The 24191-nt window shown below is 47.4% G+C and overlaps 1 protein-coding gene across 1 annotated transcript in view; it reads right to left on the reverse strand.

The window, feature by feature from the left end:
• LOC119440347 (uncharacterized) overlaps positions 1 to 24191 on the reverse strand; it is a 73688-nt gene that overhangs the window by 15361 nt on the left and 34136 nt on the right. The gene's annotated exons all lie outside the window — the stretch shown is intronic.

Raw genomic sequence — 24191 nt, forward strand, 5'->3', positions numbered from 1 at the left:
GTGCGGAGTGATTTGGCCTTTTTAGCGACAGATGGCGGTGATCGCTAGTATCAAATTTTAATTCACTGGATATAGTACATGTAATAATACAAATGTGTAGATATACGAAAAGAGGTCCGAATGTTTAATTACCGTGGATGGGGACTCCTATGCAGGTAGAGTACAGGAAATAAAACAAATTAAACAAAAGAGAGGTTACATTTCAAAAAATGCACAAATAGCAGCATAAACAAAAGTCAGTCTAATAAGGCATCAGACGGAAATGTCAGGTAGATGCGTTGATCACGATTGCCAAATGTTTCAATTTTCTTAACAATTACTACGAAATCACCGATTTCAGATGCAAGATTAATTTTTTTTCAATAACATGTTTCTGGAAACAAGCTTTTGTTTATCTTTTCATTTTTACGTTTTGTTCGGCTCGGAATGGCCGCAGATATGGCGCGCAGTTCTGAATAATCATGAAAAATACATTGAAAAAGACAATGTAGTATTAAGCAAAATGCAGCCCTAAGCAAAGTCGCGGTGGTCTGTGTAAAATATAGAGAGCGAAAGAGCCCGAGCTGTTATACTTAGAGAATATTTCGTTACACTTTAACCGGACTGCCCTATTAAACTTTCCAGTTGAAGGATTTGCATATGATTCTTTTCCTGATACGTTGAAGAAAATTGTAGCTATAGCATTAGCTAGCGCTTATTCGATGTCCGTTTTAAAATTTCTTGCTGCAGACGCCTTGCGGGCTAACTCTTCTAAGAAAAAAGTTGGTGAAGGATTAGGCATGCGGTAAACTGAATATTAGCTCGCGATTTATTGCAATCGATCCAACATTTAGGCGTGCAGCTATACCAGTGCAAGCTGCAAAGGTGCACAGCGCAGCCTACTGGATGGCTCTGTAAAAAGCTATATATACATACGCTCCACGGAACAATGGCGGGCTCTGCGGTTGCATAATTCAAAAAATGAGTCGGCAGGCGAATTAGCAAAAACCGGCACTGTGACAGGTGGAAGAGAACATAAATGTTGCTCGAGGAACCCACCGACGAATAAAATAAAATAAAATAAAAATGAAACAAAAATAAAACAAAAATAAAACAAAACGAAGCAAAACAAGAGCCAGCTGAAAGAGGGGGAAGGGAGATGCAGGGGGTATGCATAACGGTGCTCTTATAGCAGCCGTGCATGCGCATTACAAAAAAAAAAAAAAAAAGACAACACGACGCGTGTCACGATAATAGCGGCTACACGCGCAGACCTCCGCCTTTTACTCAGCTCCAAGGGCTGTCAATTTATCTATCCCGTTATGCCCGCAGCCTTCAAGACGCGTCCGTCCGGTGGGTTTCCTCCGGCAAACAGGAAGCACCCACAGGTCCGCAGCAAAGCAGCGAGCGGTCGCAATTTTTTTCCCCCACCGCTCGCTATAGACGTGGTCACGCAGCTGAGGCCGAAAGAAGCGGCCAGAGTTTTCACGGCGGGGGGTCTTTTCGACAGTGTACAGTGCAGGCCGCCGCGGGCCAGGGCGTTGCGTTCTCCCGCGAGACGGGCATGATTTCCGTCCGAGAACCATCGTTTCTTCGGGAAGATCGCGATCGCCCAGAGATCGGACGACCATTCGGGTCACGCCTCGCGTGCTTCTACGGCGGCGACGCGTTTTCGGCCCCATGGGCCATGCATGGGTGCTTGCCCGCCGGCGGTGCGCGCCTTATGGTGCTGTTCGAACGCGACGTGTTTTCATAAAACTCGGTCAAACAGCTCGCACCCCGATCGTTTCGCCCGGCGTACTGCGCAGGCTGACCCGGAGGTGCGTGCTTCATCTTCGGGACGTCCTCATACGGCGGGGAAAAAAAAAGGAGGAAAAAAGGCTTAGAGGGAAAGAGTGTGGGGGGGGGGGGGAGGGAGGGAGCAGAAAAACTGTACACTTCGCGGTCACTCCATTCAGTGACTCCGCATCCCACGAAAAGGAGTTCGTCCTAAGTTCAGAGTTTTGTTGTGAATCGTCCTTAACATGTTTCATTTAGTTTAGCAAGTTTTTAATTAAAGATTTGGGGCCTTCACGTGACTCCGGATGATCGTGGATGTAGAGTCGACGAAAAACGAACGCTCGGAGACACAGAGCGCATACATAACCGCGCAGACGAGTATAGACCGTGGTGTGGACCAACGCGTAAAGAACTGTCTTTCTTAGAGTCGTGGTGCAATTGAAGTATACCTCAAGCAACAAAGTCGACTGTGACAAAGCATTATAGGTGTAAGAGAAAGAGCAAAGGATAAATTAAATTTTGAGTGGGTGACCAGGACTGAGCCCGGTTGGTTACCCTTCACAGATGGAAGTGGAAGAAATGTATTGATGACAAGGAGAGAAAGTCAAGAGTTGATGCGGACAAGCAACCACCCACGTATTGGAATTATCAGCACTGTGTGGCAAGTACTTGCTCAGTCCGGCTTACTTCAGGAACCGCAGCAAACCTGTAGCAGAGGGCTTTCCTTATACCTCGCGACCTAGTGTTGGGTATGAACTGGCAGCCGAAGGTCTCGGTATAAGGGCCTCATGGGCTTACAAGTGACTTCAAAACACATGACGTTTGCTTGTTCTGTTACTTGGAGACCTGAAGCGCTCTGACCACGTCGCCGTGGCATCGTTGGCAGATATCGCGTGCTGCAGCGGAACGACTCGACGAGCGTCAACTGCTACCGCGCGTACCATTAACGACGGCGCATGGCTCGCCATCGCGACGTGAGCGTGACTACAACGGCACGACGCCTTCATTGTGGTTTTGCCGCGCGGCTGACTAAGCGGCACGACTCTGAAAGTCTCGGATTGAGCTAAGCGCATTTTACACCGCGGAGCACGGCGCGGTACATTCGGTCGCGGTTGCAACTGCTCTTGCGATCCCACGGCAGTCACGTACGAGCGTTCCCGTCGCAGAAGAGTAATTTGTCTTCCAGAAGTACTTTGTTGCGGACTAGTTGGGGGTTCATCTCGTGTTGCAATGGTGACAAAATGATTGTATATGGGTCTTGTGCGCTTCCGGGTGGCGCATGCCATTAGGTTGCCGATAGTAGGGGCTTCCTGTCGCTTCATGCCATAAGCAATTGGTATAGTCGGCGCTCTCTCCGGTCTCTCTTTCCACCCTTCATGTATTTTGTACAGTACGTTAATCTTTCATCAATTTGTGGCTTCTTTCAGTGTACTGTTTCTTGAGTGGGCTCCTGCTTCAATAACACCAGTCATCTGCATGAGTCACGCCTCATAGCTGCTATATTTCATGCTGCACACGTTTTAGCAAGAGCAAATACTTCGGCGCAGCAGGATTCACGTAGCGAAATAATTCAGTTGGAGTCGCAGTTACTGCGATGAGCTTCATTATTACGAATGTCCCCTATTAATTTTAAATTATTAATTCCAATTTAAACAAATTACACGCTTCCATTGCATATCTATACGGGGTGTTTTCTTTCTAGATGGTTCAAAAGAGAGAGACAGAAGAAAGGGGAAAGGCAGGGAGGTTAACCAGATTCGGGAATTCCGGTTTGCTACCCTACGCTGGGGACAAAGGGTAGCAGAATTATAACCCTTCATCTTAATTAGTCGATGTGGAGACAGATAGCAGAATTCTAACCCTTCATCTAAATTAGTCGATGAAGCGGGAATTAGTTCTACGAGAAATCAAAATGCTTCATTTAATAATTCACATGATTACGCTAATAAAGTTTAGTTAATTACTTTACGGCACACAGTTAAATCTACGAATTATAGCTGGTGAGTTCGCAAGGCGTATCCACTTGGAACGAAATCTCAGGACTGCACCAGTTTCGAGATATTAATTTTCATAGTGTCCGATTAAATGCGTTGGCGTTCCAGCTATTTCTTTTAAGAAAACGCTGTTTTATGCACTGAAGCACAGAAGTAACTAGAACACAGATGCATTTCGTCAGACACTTTGAAAATTAATATCTCGAAACTGGTGCAGTCCAGAGAATTCGTTCCAAGTGGATACGCTTTGCGAACTCACCGGCTACAATTCGTAGATTTAAATATGTGCTGTAAGATAGTTAAATAAAGTTATTTAGGATAATTATGTAAATTATTTGACTAGGTATTTTGATTTCTTGTAGAAGTATTGGCCGACTCATCGAGTAATTTGGATAAAGGATTAGAATTGTACTATCTGACACAGGCGACGCTTAAAAATTTTGGACCTTCTTAACAAAATCACCCTGTATATACGGTCTATTACATACGAAGAAATAGAAGCGTCGTTTCGACATCCGGGCAGAATGAATTATTGCGTACATGATCGACCTGCAGTTTATTTCTTCTTCCATTTTTTTTTCTTTTCGGTAGCGATGACTTTTCTAATATTTTTTTTTCTTTTCGGTGTCTATAGCTTGCCTTCGGAGTCAGGTTTAAAACACAGCAGAAAGTGAAACTATTCGCAGAGACGTGCGACAGTGGCGCGCTACTCTGGAAATTGGTATGTTTTTTTTTTCTTTGTTTTTTTTTAATCTGTATTCGCATGCTATCTCATCAGTGAATCATTATCATCTGCGCCCTGGCAGATCGCAGACTGCATCTCAAACTTATATGCCTCTTCAGCTCTTTGGGACTCCATGTATGTAGCGCACTGTGAAGCTAAAGAGCTAAATACAGCGCTAAAGACAGCGCTTAGCTCATAGAGCTAAAGACAGCGCTTACTCGCTGTCTTTAGCGCTATGATCGTGTATATCGGAGACTACCGCCAGTACTATACGTTTCCTCTTCGCTCTTAGTTTCCTGAACCATAGTGCCGCCCTTCTCTTGTATTCTTACGTTGCCTTCCTTTTGATACCGCTTTGTAAAAAGAAGTCGTCGAAATTTAGAGTTAAGTAAATCTGCTTCTTTTCCTGTCATTCATATAAGAAAACGCACAATGCAGTCTTATAGCACTGAGCAGCTTCGTGTTCTCTCTCGTCTCTTCGTGATGCTTCATTTTCAATTTATTTGCTTTACCGCGCTCATGTGCTTAATTGCAAAAGTAGGCGTAAAGAGCAGGAACACAAGACGCACCGGAGCAGACGCATAGAATTAGGTCTGCGGCGCATGTCTTGGGTTCCTGCTCTATAGTTATGCATAACCAACAAGCCCAAATTCAACACTCTCAACAGCTTACACTTCGCTCCTCATCAACGTGGCAATGAAGAGAAAGGTGTATCGCTGGAATCAACCAATCAGGAGTGCGATGACACGTGGTCGCATGCATGAGTTTCACCGCGGGTCATTTAACGCCAGAACGTCGCCTGCTCAATGTATAACGATATACGTATAGAGCACGCCACACATCTTCCCATTCCAGTGTCAAGTTAACGGTATTTGTCGAGTTTGAGATGTCGGTGAAATGTGGAGCCCGGCGAGGTTCTGCTAGACCAGCGAGAATCGACGTTATCGCGCCGCACCTATCCGAAAGCACGCGTACGCAGTCTTTGCGGTCATCGTCGTCGTCGTCATCATCATCATCATCATCATCATCATCATCATCATCATCATCATCATCATCATCATCATCATCATCATCATCATAATCATCATCAGCCTACATTTATCTCCACTGCAGGACGAAGGCCTCTGCTTGTGATCTCCAATTACCCCTGTCTTGCGCTAGCTGATTCCAACTTGCGCCTGCAAATTTCCCAACTTCATCACCCCACCTAGTTTCCTGCCGTCCTCGACTGCGCTTCCCTTGTCTTGGAATCCATTGGGTAACACTAATTGTTACAGGATTGTTCCTCAATCTAAGCACACGCAGCCCCCCCCCCCCCCCCCCCCCCGCAAGGCATAGGTTTACAGCAGAGAGGAGGTGGAGTGGGCAGATAGCCCTTCTTGCGCTTCTTATCTTCTGCCATCTGTCTATCCAAGTATCAGTGGCGCACCGACGGAAGGGGGGGGGGGGTTGTAACCCCCCTTTTGTTTAACCCCTTTTCTTTCCTTGCGTCTTTGAGTACTGCAACTAAGATGTAAGACGCTGTTGTGTCTGGCGGTCCCTCGGGACAAAGGAGGCCGGCGCCGACTCAGACGCGCCAGCCTGGCGCCCTTTCTCGCGGCCGAGAATTGTCACCTGGGACTGAGGGATTAGCAGTTGGTCTCCGGGCTACTTCATGCGTGGCTAAACGGCAGCGTCGCCCCTTGGTGCGGTCCCGTCAATTACCAGCGCCGCCCGAACCACGACGACGCTACGCCGACTGCTGCCTTTCGAGACAGCCACCGCCCTACCTGGTTCCGCGAACTGACCACTATGGAGAGGCGAATCTTGAAAGGGGCCCGCGTCTGGCAATCCCGGGGGAACGACATCAACGTTCGGTTCCCAAGGTGTCAACCGCTGCCTGTGTTCGGGGGCGACCTAACAAGATTGGAGGCGGAGCCCGGCGGGAAACGACGACACAACACGTGCGGGATATGGCCACCTGATCAAAGACTGTCATTGGCTAAAAGAACTAAAGTGTATTCCCTCGTCGAGTGAAAGAGGGAAACGGAAGGGATAAAACAGGGGACTTGAGTGTTGTGGGGAGGCTGGAGGCTTGACCATGTAGAGACGCTCGACCATGTAGAACGCTCGGAGATGTAAACGCTACCACATGCAAAGATGTTAGCACGTAGACGGCTCCAATATTCTGGAGTCCTTCTTGTAATATACCATGTACAGTGTATATAAAACAATTTTCTAATCTCCCTGGATATCTCCTCCTCTTCGCACCTGGCACGGCATCACACATGGAACCTTTGATGGACACACGGAAATCACCATTCGCAACAACGCGCAATCGTCTGCACACTCGCAAACTTACGCAAAAAGCGATTTTTTTTTTACAATTTCCGGTGAAAAAAAATTTAAATTAGTGCTGTTTAGATGGTATTGGCAAACTAAGGCAAACTGTCACCCCCCCCCCCCCCCTCCCCTCCCCCTGGCAGAGATCCTGGGTGCGCTACTGCCAAGTACCCTGCCTGTAACCTGGCAAACAGGGCCTGCAACCCTTTCACGCACAGAAGCAGATGAAGAAGACAAAGATGGTGATAATGACGAGGGCAACGATGAAGAAGTTAATTAAGAAGTTGAGAAAGAGGAAGACAAAAAAAGGGGTGATTATAACGACGAAGAAGTAGACAAAAAGAATGGTGACGACGAAGAAGAAACAAGGAAAAGAAGAAAGGGGCGCTTTAATGAGTAGACACTTAAAGCAACCTATTTTTTTGCTATTTAGGGTGTGACACACTGTGCCTTCCCAGCCGTCGGGGTGCTGCAGCGAGCGCCATAGAATGCGACACGCACATCGAATCAGCTACGTCATCCACGTCACGCCGTTCCACGCGGGGACGCAGCTCGCGATATCGCGCGGACGTGCTTCGACTCAGTACGCATGCACGCATGCACCCGGCTGCCCATCGCCAAAGGCGTCCTCGGGTTGCAGTGAGGAAGAGCACTGCAAGAACCGAGTGCCGCGATGCGCACCCCAAACCGGCGGCGGTGGGACTGTCCCCTTGAACCTGCGCCCCCGTATAGCTCCCCCATCACGCCGCAGAGCCGTCTTTCTTTCTTTCTTTCTTTCTTTCTTTCTTTCTTTCTTTCTTTATTTCTTCTTTCTTCTTTCTTTCTTCTTTCTTTCTTTCTTGCTTTTCTTTCTTTCTTTCTTTTTCAGGGTCGCGTTTGCGCTGCACGCAGGTCGGTCACGTTGTCTCCGTGTCTGCTGCCGTCGCAGTGGCCCGCGATAATTCGATGGAATATTCTTCCTCCTCTCCCTCGAAAAAAGAAAGAACGAAAACAAGAAAATGCAGATCCATACACACATGCATGTAGGAATCCACGTGAAGCGAAGCTTTAGGGAAGAGGATAATTAAATGCTATGCAACCAACGGTGACGCGTACAACTGCGTTAACTCTCATACTATGCAACGTGCAACCTCTTATATCCTATACGAAGGTGAGAATTTTAATTTCGTGGAGTTTTTATGCTTGTGCATCACACCGCTCACAAGCCCTATGCCGTAATACTAATTCCAAATCTAACGAAGAGCTGACAGAAGACATTGTAGGGTCGCGGGTCGCGGGTCCTCTTCATCGCGGGTCCTGTGAACAACTCGTCTCGGAGATACGAGAAGTGCACCATCATACGATCGCAAAAGGACACGACGTCTTGTTTCAGTGGCTGCCGGGTAATTGCGGTATCACTGGCAACGACCTCGCCGACGAAGCTGCTAGGAAAGCACACGATGTTTCTGTGCCTTTATCGAGGACTGACGCAGCCCAACACCTAAGCAAGCTAGCGCACAGTATGCCATTGGAGAAGTGGCACACATGTGAATTCACCCAGCATCGGTTGCATTCTGTCGACCCATCTATGCAACTGCGGCTGTTACCTCGACTTCCGCGAAGTGAGGAAACAATGTTGTGCCGCTTATGCTTGGGTGTTGCATTCACCAATGCTTACACGAGTTTGATTGGGATGGCTGATAGCGCCGAGTGTAATGCCTGCGGTGTAGATGAGACCATAGAGCACCTACTGTGGTTACTGCCTACTGTGCTACTGTCCATCTTTTGAAAACTAAGGACATGACCTCTGCACAGCTCTAAATCAGTTGGATAGAAAACCGCTCATCTTGAACAAGATCTTGGGACCATGGCCTGGCATATCGCAGCTGCAAAAGGCCACAAAAGCGCTGCTGCGATTTTTGAAAATTACCAGATTGAGTGACCGTCTGTGATCCGGACTGAGTGATCGTCAGTGATAGAGCAGATGCCTGTTGCTACGTCGGCGATATCCACAGCGGACTTTCTATTCTCTTAATCTCTCTCCCTCCTTTCCCCTTCCCCCAGTGTAGGGTACGTAGCCAACCGGGCTCAGTCCTGGTTAACCTCCCTGCCTTTTATGAAATCATTTTATCTCTCTCTTCTCTCCCAAATCTAACGGATACACTGCGTGAGACGCCTGCGCAGTGATGTCCCGAGGGCGAAGGCGATGTAAGACGCTTGTCGAGGTAAGAATGGCGACGACAGGTGGATGCGCAGAGAATGTCGGCACATACATTCAAGGATTGTGTACGTTATTGTGTCACAGTTGCACCTATACATACCGAATGCCTGAGGTAATGCAGAAATAAACAAATACGTTAAATATAATACGCTGTGTCAGTAAGAGGTCTGTGTACTTTAGAGGTACCTACGAGCCGATATTATATGATGAAGGTTTACGTAGGAAATCGTTGAATCATGTTAACACGCGTACTTTTTTTTTAACTAGGGAGGTGCCCTGTCGGTCAGCATACAAGGGCCATCATACCGTATTGGTGGAGCAGCGCACTGACAAGGACAAAGTGGAGAGACACAAGAATACACGAGACTCGCTGCGAGTGTCGTGTATTCTTGTGTCTCTCCACTTTGTCTTTGTCAGTGCGCTGCTCCGCCAATACGGTATGATGATCAATCACCAACTAGCCCAACTTTCCACATTACTAAAATACAAAGGCCATATAGGTCCGTTTGTTGGTACTTGAATTCGAGCCGCATGTGACCTTCGCATATATATCCACAAATATAACGCCTAGATGACGACTGACCCAGCAACAGACAGAAGCCAGCAGCATTCTAATAATTCGTATATAGTTGTGCTGTTCCTGGGCGGGTATTTTTGCCTGTCAGCGCGTATTTAGGTTTCTTTTTTTCTTTCTTTTTTTATCCTCGGAAGATTTTTTTATTATTGTTTATATTTACATAATTTTAGTTCTTGTGCGCACCGAGATAGTATGTAGTACATTATTTAACTTGTGTCTGTACGTTTCCAACTTCGTGCGACTGTTTGGTGCAGATATGTATTTCTGTCATTAATGCCTCTCGGCTTCCACGTTCCATTTAACCAGGGCCACTAGACAAACTCAAGCTACACAGTGGAGCCTTTTGGCTGAGGCCCCTCTTAAATCTCAGGAAAGTAACCGAAAGGGGATCATGACTGCCGTTAATTTCCTGGGTTACCGACTAATACGCAAGAGAAAATGAGCAAGAGCCGGGTCATTTCATGCAGGCAATCCGAAAGAGGTTCGAAAAAATTGACGCCCATAATTAATCGCCAACACTTCTCAGGAAGTCACTGTCATTGTAAACATATGTAAAAACAATGGAAATCTGATGGAAGCAAGTCTAAAGGGCTCCGTCGTAGACGCATCGCAGTATAGGAGAGAAACAGACGCGCTCGTCGCATTGACGACAGAACCGCAAATCTCCACGAGTAGGAAGCAACGAAAAAAGCCGCACCTATACTCGGCAGCAGCACGCCGCATAAAATATGGTGAACAAGAGGCAAGCTGACCGCAAACGCGCCCCGCAAAGCGCCGTTCGTCGCCGGTGGTTTTACACCGCGGAAGAGGGGGGCGATGCAAAGCCGATCGTCTATCCACCTGAACAAACGAGCTCATTATTAAGAAAGCCGCGTGAGCTCACCTGCAGGCACACGCTGCAGAGCTGCCTTCGTTCCGTTTTATGGGCCGTTATGGGAGCAGCGCGGGCAGCTCGTGGGCACAGCGTCGTGCCTGTACCTATAGAAACCCCGTCGGGCCTTCGGTTACCGATCGTTTTTTTCTTTTCTTTTCCCGGTAAAGATCTATCGCGCCGCGTGTAACATACATCGTGTGCGCGTCCTGACCACCCGCGTCGATGTCGTGTGTTCGAGCTTCTCGCGTTAAGGGGCCAGTTTCCGGAAACAAACAAACTCGATTTTATTGATTCCTTAGGGTAGTGCGTGCAACGGGCCGAACTGGTGCGGTCGTAAGCGCGCGAGATTGTCGAGGAAGTGGACGCGCGGCGTTGGAGAGGATATCGAACATCCGGGGTGTCGAGCTAAGAGAGTTCGAGTAATATACAGGATAGAGCCTTTCTTTAATTTGCGGGGACAACCACACGTGAACTTTCTTTTTTGAAATGGTTGTTGCGGGACAGCATGCGTCGCAATTAATTTCATGAATGCGTCTGAGTATTTATCAGAAAGCCGCGGATTTTGGTGCGACCATTAGTGAAGGTCACATTGAGCGTAACTTGTTATGACTACGTATCGTACAAACGGGAATATAAGTTCAAATATTTTCTTGAAAAAAGCATCTCCTCATCTGATATATAGGCTGTCCCAGCTAACGTTAGCCAAGCTTTTCAGAACCCTGACAACCGCGGTTGTCAGAACGCTAACAACCGAACACCGTATGTCTTATAATCGTATCTTGCACCACGTTTTTAAAATATCTTTTTCTTCATTGAACAGCTTGGCTAACGTTAACTGGGACACATGTTATAGTGGTCTTTAGCAGAATCCGAGTCGTCGTCTGGCAACCTACGGCGAGCATGTTCGCGAACGAATAGCCAAAGCCGTAATCATATCCAAATGTGATTTCGAAACTTTCTTTTCTATTATTTCTTTTTAACGGACGAGCGATGAATACCGGTAGAGTGTACTAGAGTACCGGCATGCGGAGACAGCTTTCAGCAGCATTCAAATTAGAAGTTGCAGACATCCCCGACGCGAGCGGCAACATGGCCGCTCTGCACCAGTTTGGCGTTTCTAAAGAAAGCGTGCGATGGTGGAGGCGGCCAGCGGCAAACAGTTGTCCTCTGACGGCACTTACGCAAGTTCGCATGAATGAGGCTGCAGCTCCGATGATGAATGAGCGATGTCTTTGTGAAAATAAACGCGTTTCGTCGACCGTTTTGCTGTGTTCATTTTTTTTCTCCTTTTTTTTTCTACTTCAAGGTAAGGGGTTGACCTATATTCCCACTCGACCTATATTCCGGTTTATACGTCATTGAAATTGTTCAGCCAGGTTTTATTGTAACGCGTTACACGGCAGTTCACACAACATGCAGCTCAATGTTACTTTTCATGTGGTAACCGTAAAATGAATTTTATTTTTGTTGTTTTCTGTCTGTCGCTTCTTTATCAGGTGGCTACCCATTCCCTTTCTCTTCTTTTGCGATGTATTAGCTTATTTCAACTAGCTTATTCCGCGACATAATAATAATAATAATAATAATAATAATAATAATAATAATAATAATAATAATAATAATAATAATAATAATAATAATAATAATAATAATAATATCTTGGCGTGTACCTTCAAGTCGTTGCACATCGATTGCTCTCTTTGTTCCCTTCTTTTTCTCTTTTCATCCCGTTACCCCTTTACCCAGTGCAGGGTAGCAAACCGGACGGGCATCTGGCTAACCTCCATGCCTTTTTTTTGACTCTCATTTTCTTTCTCGTCATAATTTGTTACAAGTTCAGCAGAAAAGAAAGGACTTTACATAAATGGAGAAGGGAGAAGAGGAGACACAGCACGCGTTCACACCTGACGGGTGTGTCTGATTATTGCGCTATCGTTAATATGTGGTTTTTATTGCCTGCCGTCAGGGTACGAGGCTCACCAGTACATTTTATTTCCCGCAAAGAAACATCGTTTGCGGTCATAATTTATTAAATACATTGTTTTTTCAGTAACGGAAAAGTAATTACGTTTACTTGTCCACGAAACTGCAACAGTATGTGTAAGTGAAACAATATCGAAGTCATGACATTATCCGGGCTGCGCTGGCTCTGACGTTTTCGTAAGTATCTGTCACTCGGATATCGTCACTTGGACCACATTACAAGTTACAGCAATGAAATAAGGATGTCTACACGGCGGATACGCGTAGTGTTACACATGCGATAATATTATGTATGGTGCCACAGTAGGCCATAAAATGTTGCCTTAAATTCTATTCCAAACTGTGTTTACTTTAGGTCTCACGAATGATAATCAAAACCAGCACGCCGGTTAGCATAACATGAGATAATAGTGAGGATCTTTAACGTGTATCGTATATGTGAAAATGAGCATTTTTACAAAAGAATGTAGTAGGTAGAATGCAAAAAAAAAATCTTAACTATATTGTTGCTGCTTTTATCAAAACACTAGCGCTAACGTGCACGTAACAAGCGATGAACACCACCGAGTCGCGCCGTGGTTGCTTAGTGGCTATGGTGTGGGGCTGCTAAACACGAGGTCGCGGGATCAAATCCTGGCCATGGCGGCAGCATTTAGATGGGGGCGTAATGCGAGAACACCCGTGTACTTAGATTTTAGTGCACGTTAAAAAACCTCAGGAGGTCAAATTTTTCCGAAGTACCCCATTACGGCGTGCCTCATAATCAGATCGTGGTCTTGGCACGCAGAACCCCATAATTAAGTTTTTTTTATCGAGTCTCCGTTGCCAACACATTCAATTCTACCAAATAAATAAATAAATAAATAAATAAATAAATAAATAAATAAATAAATAAATAAATAAATTAGAAAAATGTCAAGCTGGCTTTTGTGAAAAGCACATTGCCCATTATGTAGAAGTATACCGAGCGCATGACTTGAATGCTAATTAATATGTGGCTAGTGCCACTCTTCTCGCATTCGCGCATTCTTAGTAATCATATTCACCTCACAAAAATAAGAAGAATGCTCCAGCTGCCCAGTAACTTAGAATATGCTCGCCACCAGAACTTTGGACAATTGTGCAATGCGGGAAAGACAACTTGGCACTGTTCTGGGGTGTCAGTTTTTTTAAACCTGTTGTAACTTGACAACTTTTATTTTTGCACCTTTGGCTGGTGTATTGCGATATTACATTTTAGTTCAATTTCGTAATCCGCAGGACGAAAAGCTTGAGAACTATTCCTGACTTTGTTTTGAGCCTCTTCAACGTCACTTTGCGTTGGTTCTTGCTTCACCTCAGTATTCATGCGCTTAAAGGGAAGCCATCTTTCGAGAACTTGGTTTTGCATTTTTGAGGCGATGCTTAATCTAGCTCCCAAATAAAAGAGAAAAAAAAAATGCGTCCCGTAGCAGCAAGGAAACTGAAGTGAGAGTAGCCAATTAGGCTTAGCCTGGTCAGCATTCCCGGTTTTTTTGTTATATAATTTCTGTCTTTCTCAGACACAAGCCTTTGTCACTGGGCGCATCTTTCGCGCAGTACAACGAGACAGTTCTCAAGAGTAACTTCGCCGCAGTTCTAACATAAACACTGCTTATTGAGTAGATGGACGCGCGGTTGCCTTGATAGGTTTTAATGCTTAAGGAAATGCACGATTTCAGTGCCAGCTTTGGGCGCAAGCAGAACAAGCTCGGCTCTAGGTAAGTGCTGTCCCGCAAAGGCAGGGACACAGGGACAACTGCGGACAACTGCGGACTGTTCGAACAGGAAGATTGCGCCGTTGGAAACGAATGACGAAGTGCCGAGGCTGCAATGTTGCACTGCTGGGGCAAATAACCAAGTGCACCCCTTTCTGAACTACTTTAGACTGTGCGGGCGAATCTGGTGAACTACCAAAAGACGAAGAGGAGGGAATCGAAGCAAATATTTATGCGTCATTCATAGATACGTCATTCATGGCTGATCCCTCATTGTGGCAACACGCGCCGTGTGTTAAATGGTCATGATAATCATCATCGTCATCATAAGCACTCATCACTAAGAGGATGGCACATTCATCACTTCTAGATCAATGCGTTTTCCATCTTCCCGCAAGTTGACAGTAACCGACGCTTGTTTGGCTGTTTGGTCACTAACACTTGCTTTCTTTCGTTACAAATACAGTAAACACGATCAGCTATTTTGGTCTTGTTCCGTCTGCATCCGCGAGACATCTTTTGGCATTCCTCTTCTACATGATGTATTTTCAACGCTCAATCAATAATTAATTTACTAAATCAATTTCCTTCATCAACAAATTTTCTAAAGAAATCAGTTTCCTTAGTTGTTAATCTGCCATGCGTCGCGGGAGCTTTAACGACGTTTGCTCTCAGCGAGCTCGAATCGTTTCCCGTTATCTTCTCCCCATTCTCATTTTAGGTGCTTCAGTTATTTCGTTTTGTTCTTTCCTTTCGTGCAATATTTTATTAGATACTGACTTATCCTTGCGCTGTCGATTCCCGTTGCATATGTTTCGATTCCGTCAAATACATTACCGTAGACCTTCTTGACAATTCACTGGCCGATAGGAGGTCGTACCTGCATGTTACTGCGGCACCTCCACCCTCAGAATAGACAGCTTTAGCGTGTCTGGTAATCCGCCAAACGCCGGCGGACTGGGCGTTTTGCCGGGCGGACGAAGGCGCAAACGTGAGAGGCCTGCGCGTTGCAGCCACCAGGCGGCTGTACCCCACAGGCCACTCACGTTTGCACTCCCGCTCACCCGGTATTCCACCTAATCTACCTCAGTACACTGAACACGTTAAAACTCTCTAATATTAGTGTATAGTTTAGCGCAGCGTTACCGTTCCCGATACCACATCCTCCTAACTGCACATGCACATTCCTCGGCAGGCGATATCGGTACAATGGTAAATATTTGATGAAATAATCTATTTTCTGTAGGCGCCCTTACCTTCCATAGAGAAAGCTGAACGAGGAGCACCAGGGTGACGTCCTTCCACCGCATGTCGTTGCTTCGGGAACCTGCGCAGTGGATAGAAGGAACGACGGTTATGGATAGCGACGGGACAGAAATAAATTTAGCCATAATCGACCACGCCTACACAGCGAATTCAACTTGAAGAGTCAGTAAAGAGAGAGAGACTGAACCAGTTTGAACTAGCAAAGTATTTTCTCGAAACATTATTCTTGTTAAATTTTATGTAATAGGCGAAATACGAAAACTTAAAACAATTTCTTTTCTCCGTTCCCCATTACATATAATCGCGCGTAGAACATCATCTCAAGGCCGAAGTGCCGAACTGCCGTTCTAAACGTTACTAAAAGCATCCTTCGTCCCAAAGACCAGCGTCGACGGGAATCATCGATCTACCTTCGTCGCTTATCTCCGAGAACCTGCATCCGTCACGTCTACAGTTGTAGAAATCTTGTAAATAAACGTATACCTGCTGAAGCGCTTTATTTTTATTACGCTCCCACTCCTCTCTGTAACTCTTCGCGCCCTATGGTGTATCAGAATAAATGAATAAAATAAATTATTAGTTTCATATTTTTAAATTTCGCGCTGATGCCCCAGCGTTGGTATTATGTCACGAATTTTAAAGTGTTTTGTCGTATTTGGTCCGTTGTGGATCAGTAAATGTCCTTTAAACTTGCCAAGCTCAGTCCTTGGCTCTGTTAGAATAAAATGTAATCCATCTTGTAGTCTATAAAATTAAACAGCCCCGAGCTGACGCCGTCAAAACGCATGACGTCATGGGAAACTGGTGCGGGAAGTTTACTGCTGCCTCGGCACCCACGTTTAGTTTTTGCCTCTTCTATCGCTTACTACGTACTACTCCCATGGTAAAAGTGGCTGTTCTGGTACTTTCGTAAGAATAATTTACTCATACAGCTTAACTGGCATTTCTTTTTAGTGCCTCTTTAATTGCTGAGGTATACAAAGCAGTGGCGACATCAGCTTCACGGAAACCAGCATTTCAGCTAAACTCCCTTCAGCGACGTTGGGCGCACATAGTTTTGGAATTGCTTCGTGACGCATGTAAGTGTGAATTCACACAACTGTTACATATGGTTTATATAGCTTGATTTTCTTCATAAACTATGTCATTGCAACAACAACGACGACATCAACAACATCAATTAAAAGAAAAGGGCATACAGATTCTAAGCACAATGGCACACTGCCACGCCGCCATCGCAAAGTGTAAGGTATATAAGCTGCAGGAGGATTTGTTGTTGGGTTAGTTATCTATCTTGTTAACTATCCCAACAAGTTCTCCTGCCGAATAGTTCTAATACAGTGGGCTTGCCTTTTCCTTTCTGTGTTCCTTCTGGTATTCCCAATCTGGACGGGCTCATTGTGAACATCGTGGCGGATACGTGCCCGACAAGATATATATCGGCTTCAGCTAGAGAAGGGGCTTCTCCCCACAAGATGTTGCCAGCTTCTTCCGCACCATTAAACCATCGTGGCAACATGTCAAGCGGATGAGCAAGATTCCTCGCTCCGAACTGTGGCGCAAGATTTGTCTTTTTGAGGTCTGGTTAAAAGTCCTGTGCTTTACACGACACCCGGACTGGCTAGCTTCGAAAAAGATAAAGGACTGCAGACGCGTCGTTCACGAAACGACAGCGGCTGCTTGGAAAAGTATCTTGGTTTAGTAACAGGGTCAGCTTCGGAAGCTTCAAGAGAAGGACGATTGCATGTTTGGGCTACAAGTGGTGGGTGGTAGCTGCATCCCTGAAGATTTCGCAGATACTGCTGAGAGGCACACAGTTCGGAGCGCAGCCCCAGATTCCAATGCATGAATTGGTAGCCGTGAACAGGTAAGTGGCTTGAAAAGTGGACTCGGAACAACGCCACTGGTCACATTTTCAAGATAGGGACTGTCTTCAAAAATATGCAACGAAAAGCAAAGTTAGTGAACTGTGTTCTTTGCAGCGGTTGCCTATTTACTTCAAGCGTAATGACTTTATGTATTCTACAGGCCAACAAACACGGAACATTTCATCGTAATGCCGAAAGGCACCCCTAATGAAAATGCAAGCGCCTGTGACGTGTCGTGTGTCTCTGTGTCTTAAGTGTGATTATGCGATCGCGCTACAATATGTCGTTAGGGTATATAAGGTCACGTTGTTTCACGTATATTGTCTGGAAGCAGTACTGGCGATACTGCATACTCTCCGGCAAAAAAAAAAAAAAAAATGTTCCTTGAACTCTCAGAAGTGTTCGTCCTTTCTTCACGCACCATGACAGCCAGGTAAGGCAGCATGCGATACAGCCGGGTCCAAATGCCTCGTTATCGCCGCTAGGTGGACTCGTCACCTGCTCCCTCCCTTCCTTCATCCCACGCACGCTACAAGTGATGGCTCGAATTTGCTACCACGAATAAAGCTGTACGAGCCTGCTGAATCTGCCGGCAGGCCATCGGACAACCCCGTGACAGGCCGTTGGGGGCGCACCGTCGTCCGCAGCTCACGTGCACGCTTGATTTTATTTTCTTCTTCATTTTTATACGTTCATTCGTGTACCGCGGACCCCGTCAGCATGCAGTTGAGCTAAGGATCAAACGTACTCGCCGCGCGACTTGCGTGCCCTCGGCGTCTCGCGGGGTCAAGTATGCACGCGAGGTCGCCACGTTATGTACGCGTGGCCGAAGGCGGCATGCGCCGAGCACTGGCTCGAGCGGTCCTCGCTGCCGCAACAGCGGCTACTCAAACGAGAAGCCAAGGCGAGACTAGCCGAGCCGAAGGGACCGTGACGACTTGATGGCTCGTCTGTCGTCGGCGCAATCGACTTCCTTTCAAGCGGACGTCGTCGGCAAACGGTGATGCGAAGATTATATACCACATTGTGGATACATCTCGTGTGCTGGACCTTTATTCATCCGCGCTCGAGTTGTACGTATAGCGTGACGCGGTTTGCGCTATGTGGGATGCGTGCGTCAGTTCGGAGCGCCCTGTAGGCATGGGTTTCTCGAGGTAACGCGAAACTTACGTTACGGGAGGCAGGCACGCCAATGTCATCACCAGTGCTCAACACCACGCTTGCAAGTGTGCAATCATTTGACCATAACAGAAACTGCACTAACAGAATTGGGTGTCTATATGAAAGATACGAACGATAAATACGCTTAAGCGGCCCCATACTGATCTCTATAAGATAGGGACTTTATTGTCGGCACGTGACATCTGATACTGAAGATAAGAAATTAAGCATAGCATTGAATTGCCAGCAGTCAACACGGGAACCGCATTATTAAACTGAAATTCTGCTTATGAGGTCACATAAGCCCCGGTAGTTCTTATTATATTTTATTACATGCTCTCTTCGGCTAAAAAAAAAGGGGGGGGGGGGGGGTTGACACTCAGTAATTCTTTAGCCAACTTAACGACATCCGCAATAAAGAACAAGGGGGGTTTCCTTCGGTGTAGGCGATATGTACTTTCGTACTGAAAGACCGTCGCTTCTAGCGCTTGCCCAGAATGCACTACATTCTTCAGCACACTTGCCTGAACAGCGCGGAAGCCCGAGGCATAGCTGTGAGTTTATTTCGTGAGGGGATTGTGGAGGGAAGGAGGGGGGGGGGGGGGTGCTGCGGAAGTGCGTGTGCGGTTATTAGCTTTGGTAGCAGCTCCAATAAGCCTATTTCAATCATGAGATGTCAGATTTAGGAAAGTTTAAGAGAATGCTCAAATACGGAAAGACAGGTCAATTTATTTTGTGCGCTCAAAGAGGTATTTGACGGCTTGCGGGTGACCCAATCGTGCGTTGTGTAGTGCATATACGAAGTGTTGATCGACGATATCAGCGTCCTCAATCGTTTACCTTTATCCTTCTGATCTTACACTACACATTAACCTCCCTTGGTGATCAGGCACATATATGGGAAGATGGTTACTGTATATTTCCTTTTATGAGAAGAAATATACTTCACACTCCATGTGTCGCCTGGGAAGGCAGTCGCTGCTCTCACGTCTCGTTCTGCGGTGTGACGCAATCCTTCTCAAATATCAAGGATTGCCCCCTTCAACCGAAGGTGTTACGGCAGCCATATCAAGCTGCAAAGTGGAGGTATATATGCTTTACGGCCACACTTGGCCACCTGCATCACTGACAGGCGGCGACCACTCGGAAGCCATAATTAGACAACTTTGTCGTAATGAAACCCCTTCCACCTTCTCGCGTGCTATAGCTATATCATGCGCTGTTACTGGTGCAGGAGCGGCGGCGATTAACTTTCATTCGCAAAGCAAGCAGGCCGGTCTTGGAGTAGTACTGCATTCGCCGCGGTGACTTAATGGATACAATGTTGTGCATCTGAGCACAATTAGGTCGTGAGTTCGATTGCCGGCCGCGGCGGCTACATTCAAACGGGGGTGGCACGCAAAAAATGCTCGTGCACAGCGCTTTTCTGCGTGCAGGTTAGAGAACCCAAGCTTGTCAAAATGATCCCGGAGCTCTCCCCCTTACGATGTCTTTCATAAACCCCCATTGTTGTTCTGGGAAGTTCAACTCAATAAATCAATAGGGAGATTTATAAATATAAGGCCGAAAGTTAGGGGACGCTATCGGCCAGGCGTATATGAAAGAGCGCGGAGAGTAAAAAAAAAATAACATAGAAGGCGCACAAAAGAACTTGGGTTTTTGGATATCCGCAAAGCATTAAAACTCCTTAATAACCGCCCATTGTGTCGAAGCAGCGGCCTCTGGTAGATGCCGCAAATGCAGCGCGAAGTGGCGACTGCAGTGATACCTGGAGGCTGTGCATTCTTGAAGACTCTAGAAAGCAAGTGTATCTGATCTATAGACGAAATGCTGCAGTGAATTACGTACACAGAAGTTTTGCGAACCTACCGTCCCGGATAACTTTTCTTCTTATTTGCGTGAAGACAGCCGTAATGCACTGCGTCTAAACGCCGGAAAAGGCTGTATCTTATATACACTGAATTGTTGTAAGAGCGTGAAGTACAAGCTATTTGCATATTATACGAAATTCTCCCCCTTTAGTGAGCCAGCGAAGAATCACGTCGTGACGACGCGTCGCCCTTCCGCATAGCAACGTGTGCGAAGTCTATCGTGCGCATTGTGGTCAGTGGTAGTGCCTCGTGGTTCACTTCACTCACATCCGAGATCAATAATCACGGCCGCGCAGACAACGTGACAGCTTCCTCCACAGAACGCGCGGATGGTGCGCACTGCTTGCCGCAAGATCAGCCGCCGGCCTCTCGGAAAGGCCGCGGCACGACGAGGCGGAGGTCAAACTTGAGACAGCCGCTCTCGGAAGAATGCAAGAGGCAAAAGAGAGGAGCAAGCCTGCGCAAAGCACGTTGGGAGCTTAGAAAAAGAGCCGGCGAAGCGGTAATACGTACTTCAACCGTCAACGCGTGGGCGTGAGCGACGCGAGCGCGAAGCTCCACCGGTATGGAATGAGCGATCTTCCAGTGGATGAGATTACTGCGCTGACAGAAGGAAGGGCATGCCGGGCGGGTACTACATACATGAGTGCACTCCGCAATGGGCGGGTTATCGACTGAGAAGCTGAGCCTTTCGCTCGGTTCCACGGGTTGTCGGAAACCAAGGTGGACGGCGTGCGTGGCAGCAAACGCAAGAAGGCACGCTTGCATATTAGTGTGCCCGGGGATTTGAACGCACAACGCCCACATCCTCAATGCTGTATAGGGTGCACGTCTTTCTTTCCCGTCCGATCGCTAAGAGCCTTAGCGGAGGGCCGGAAGCGCGTTCGGTCATGGTGATGCGACCTCGGCATGCAATGCAACGTTTCACGAGTGTTACGTTAGAGTTCACACAAGCCAAGTGCAACGTACTTGTATCTTAATTCACTTGCACGGGTTACGGGGCGGATGAGACTGTTTATAAACCCGGTCTGAAGTAGTCGTACGCGTGCGGCCACTTGCTTCGTCTCCTCGTTTAGCGCGGCGATGAAGACCAGTCGCCATTGCCGTGGATCGCCGAGTTCGCGCAAATCCAAAACTTCGACACACACTTGATGTTGCACGTATACGTTCGGACGAGTTCTTAGAACGCAGGTTAGGCTCAGGGCACGCCGCGTATACGTCACTTTAGTGCACGGGGCTGGCTTCTTAATCGCCGCCCAAAGCTTTATAGTCATCTAGGGAGCCTACATGCAAGCGCTGTTTTAAAACAGCGCTTGCATGTATAGGCTCCGAATGGTCATCGTAATGTGAGCTCCATCTTACGAGTGAGAGCTCAAATAATCTGCGTTGAGAAATGCGTATAGTTGAGTCGGTTGCATTGTCAAATTGGTATTAATCTGCGATTTTCCCCCGCTGGTTTAGGATAAGGACGGATTCAAAATGTGGAAGGTTTCATAGGTTAGATTCTTACTTGGTCTGTGCACCACGTTCGATAGAAGACATAACTTCATTGACAGATCTGACACTTGGCAGGAGATGGATTCCCAGGGTTTTTCTTTTTTTTTTTTTTTTTCGTTGATGGTTTCGGTCATCAAATGGCTCTAACAATAACGCGTTTTGATGCAACAGAATTACTCAGCACCTGGTTGACGCTTCGAGGACTCAGAAAATAGGAAACTCTGCGGCTTATGCGCATGAAATTGATCGTTACAATCTGAATGTTCGCTGATCACACGATTAATTCGGCACAGGTCTTGTCGGTACAAGGGTAATTGGACGAGAGGGACGTGTGCCACACCAAGTGCTGGGCGCGTACTCAGGTCTTGACACAAAAAGGACGAGGGGTCTCTTCTTTGAGAGGGGGAACGAATGAAAGAGAAACAACGAAGAGAAAACAGAGGAGACGAACAAGATTAGAGGAAGACGCGGACCAGGCAGAAAGCGAGCGGGAGCGGCGCTGATGCGTGACAGCCCGTGGGCGGGTGTGTGTGTACGCGTCTTTGATCTGCCGGACAAGACTACTCGGATGGAGGTAGCAAGGTAGGTACACGCGCTGACGAGTTACGGTTGCAGCAGCGCCGGCGAGATGAATCCGTGCGGGAATGATCCGTCATGTAAGACGCCCACCTCTTTGCTCTCCGAAGATTGCGCCTCTGCAAACGTAGGCGCGGCCCACTTACTGCATGCGTCGGAGGGGTTAAGTGGGCGGAGCGCGACAACGTGTAAAAGAAGGAGTCATGTAACAGCATCCGTAACGGCGCCTCCGCTCCCGTCGCGAACGATATGATATGCTTTAGGTATGAGTATACGATGGTGACATTACTACGGTTCCTGGTGCGAAACAGATTCCCTGCGTATTTCGCATGCTCGCAGGGCATGCATTGCTCGAGTAATGCAGAGCATTCACCGTGCAGTTGGTACGTCGTCTGAGGGTAGCACGCAAAGAGCACTGTACGCAAGGGTAACACGGCAGTTACCGTTTTAGTGCATAGCATGCCCGAAAACACAACAGTTGCTAATGTACAGTGTGGTTCATGGTTAACGAGAACACAGGAGTGTGGAGGTATATATATATATATATATATATATATATATATATATATATATATATATATATAGTGAAAGCTTTCTTTTCTTTGAGAAGTGTAGAATTACCCGGCTTTGCAGCCGATGCCTTGAGGTTGGTGGCGCTGGAACATCTTCTATGCACGCCTCTGCCTGCAGAAATTGACATAGTTTCAGCCGGCACTTGGGGCTTGAGTGCTGTATAGCAAAGTGTGAGCCGCACATTTAGAGCGTTCCCTTTCACAGTGAACCACACTGTAGTCCACCCATCTCCGGCTCTTTTATGCGGGTAACAACGTTACCGGTCCCTGGCCTAGCCGTGGTTGTAATTCTCATTTCCCCTTGGGATGGGTTCCGTATCCCACTCGCCTAAACCGCCACTAAGCGGCAGACCGAAGGACGGCCGCACGATATTCCTCAGAGCGCCACACGCTTTAACATATAATAAACGTCTTCTTTCGTACTCCGGCTTGACATGCGTGTACAAACATAACGCACCATTGTGACATGTCACCGCCAAGCAGTTGTCAACCGCGCGCGCGCGTTCGAGAGACGTCCGAGTCGCTCGACACGCCAGACAGGGGGGGTACCCCCTCCGCCGCCCCTCGCCGTGTACGGGATCTCGTGCGTCGAGGCCTAGCCGCGCGCTCGCTTCTGCACACACATCGTCGAGTGGCGCGTTTCACCGAGACGCACGACGAGACGACGATGACGCCGCCCCGTCGTGTCTGGCACGAACCTTCCGCGAAAGCTCTTCCGGGTGCGGCTGCAATCGCATCACGCCGCCGACCGTCCCTACATACCTGTCCCCCTTTAGCTTTCCCTGCGTTGATTCTCACAGGCATGTTCACTGAAAGAGTGGCCGAAGCTCCCGCGTGCAAGGACTATCCGCAGGCGCCGCGCCTTCTCCATGGCGATACGGTTGCTTGGGATCTCGCAGAATTAGCTGCCAGGGAGCTCATCAGCGACATTGCTCCCGAAAGCTGCCGTATGTGCTCCGCATTGCCAATTCCGTGCAGTGGCCAGCCAGCCAATCAGCAACGAGAGAGTGCTGCGTGTTCCATGAAAGGACGGACGGTTCGCCCATTGGGGCTCTGCTAGTAGTTCCGTGAAGCTTCCGTTCAGTCGGCGTTGCACGGCGGGCAATCAGAGGCGGGCAGCCTTTCTTCTGGCTAAAGCGGCCCATATGTAGCTTTCGCAGCACTGCGTGGAATTGCTAAGGTGGTGTATAGATCACGTGCCACTGTCGCGAC

This window comes from Dermacentor silvarum, chromosome 2 (assembly GCF_013339745.2).
Source record: "Dermacentor silvarum isolate Dsil-2018 chromosome 2, BIME_Dsil_1.4, whole genome shotgun sequence".
NCBI classification, from domain to species: Eukaryota; Metazoa; Arthropoda; class Arachnida; order Ixodida; family Ixodidae; genus Dermacentor; species Dermacentor silvarum.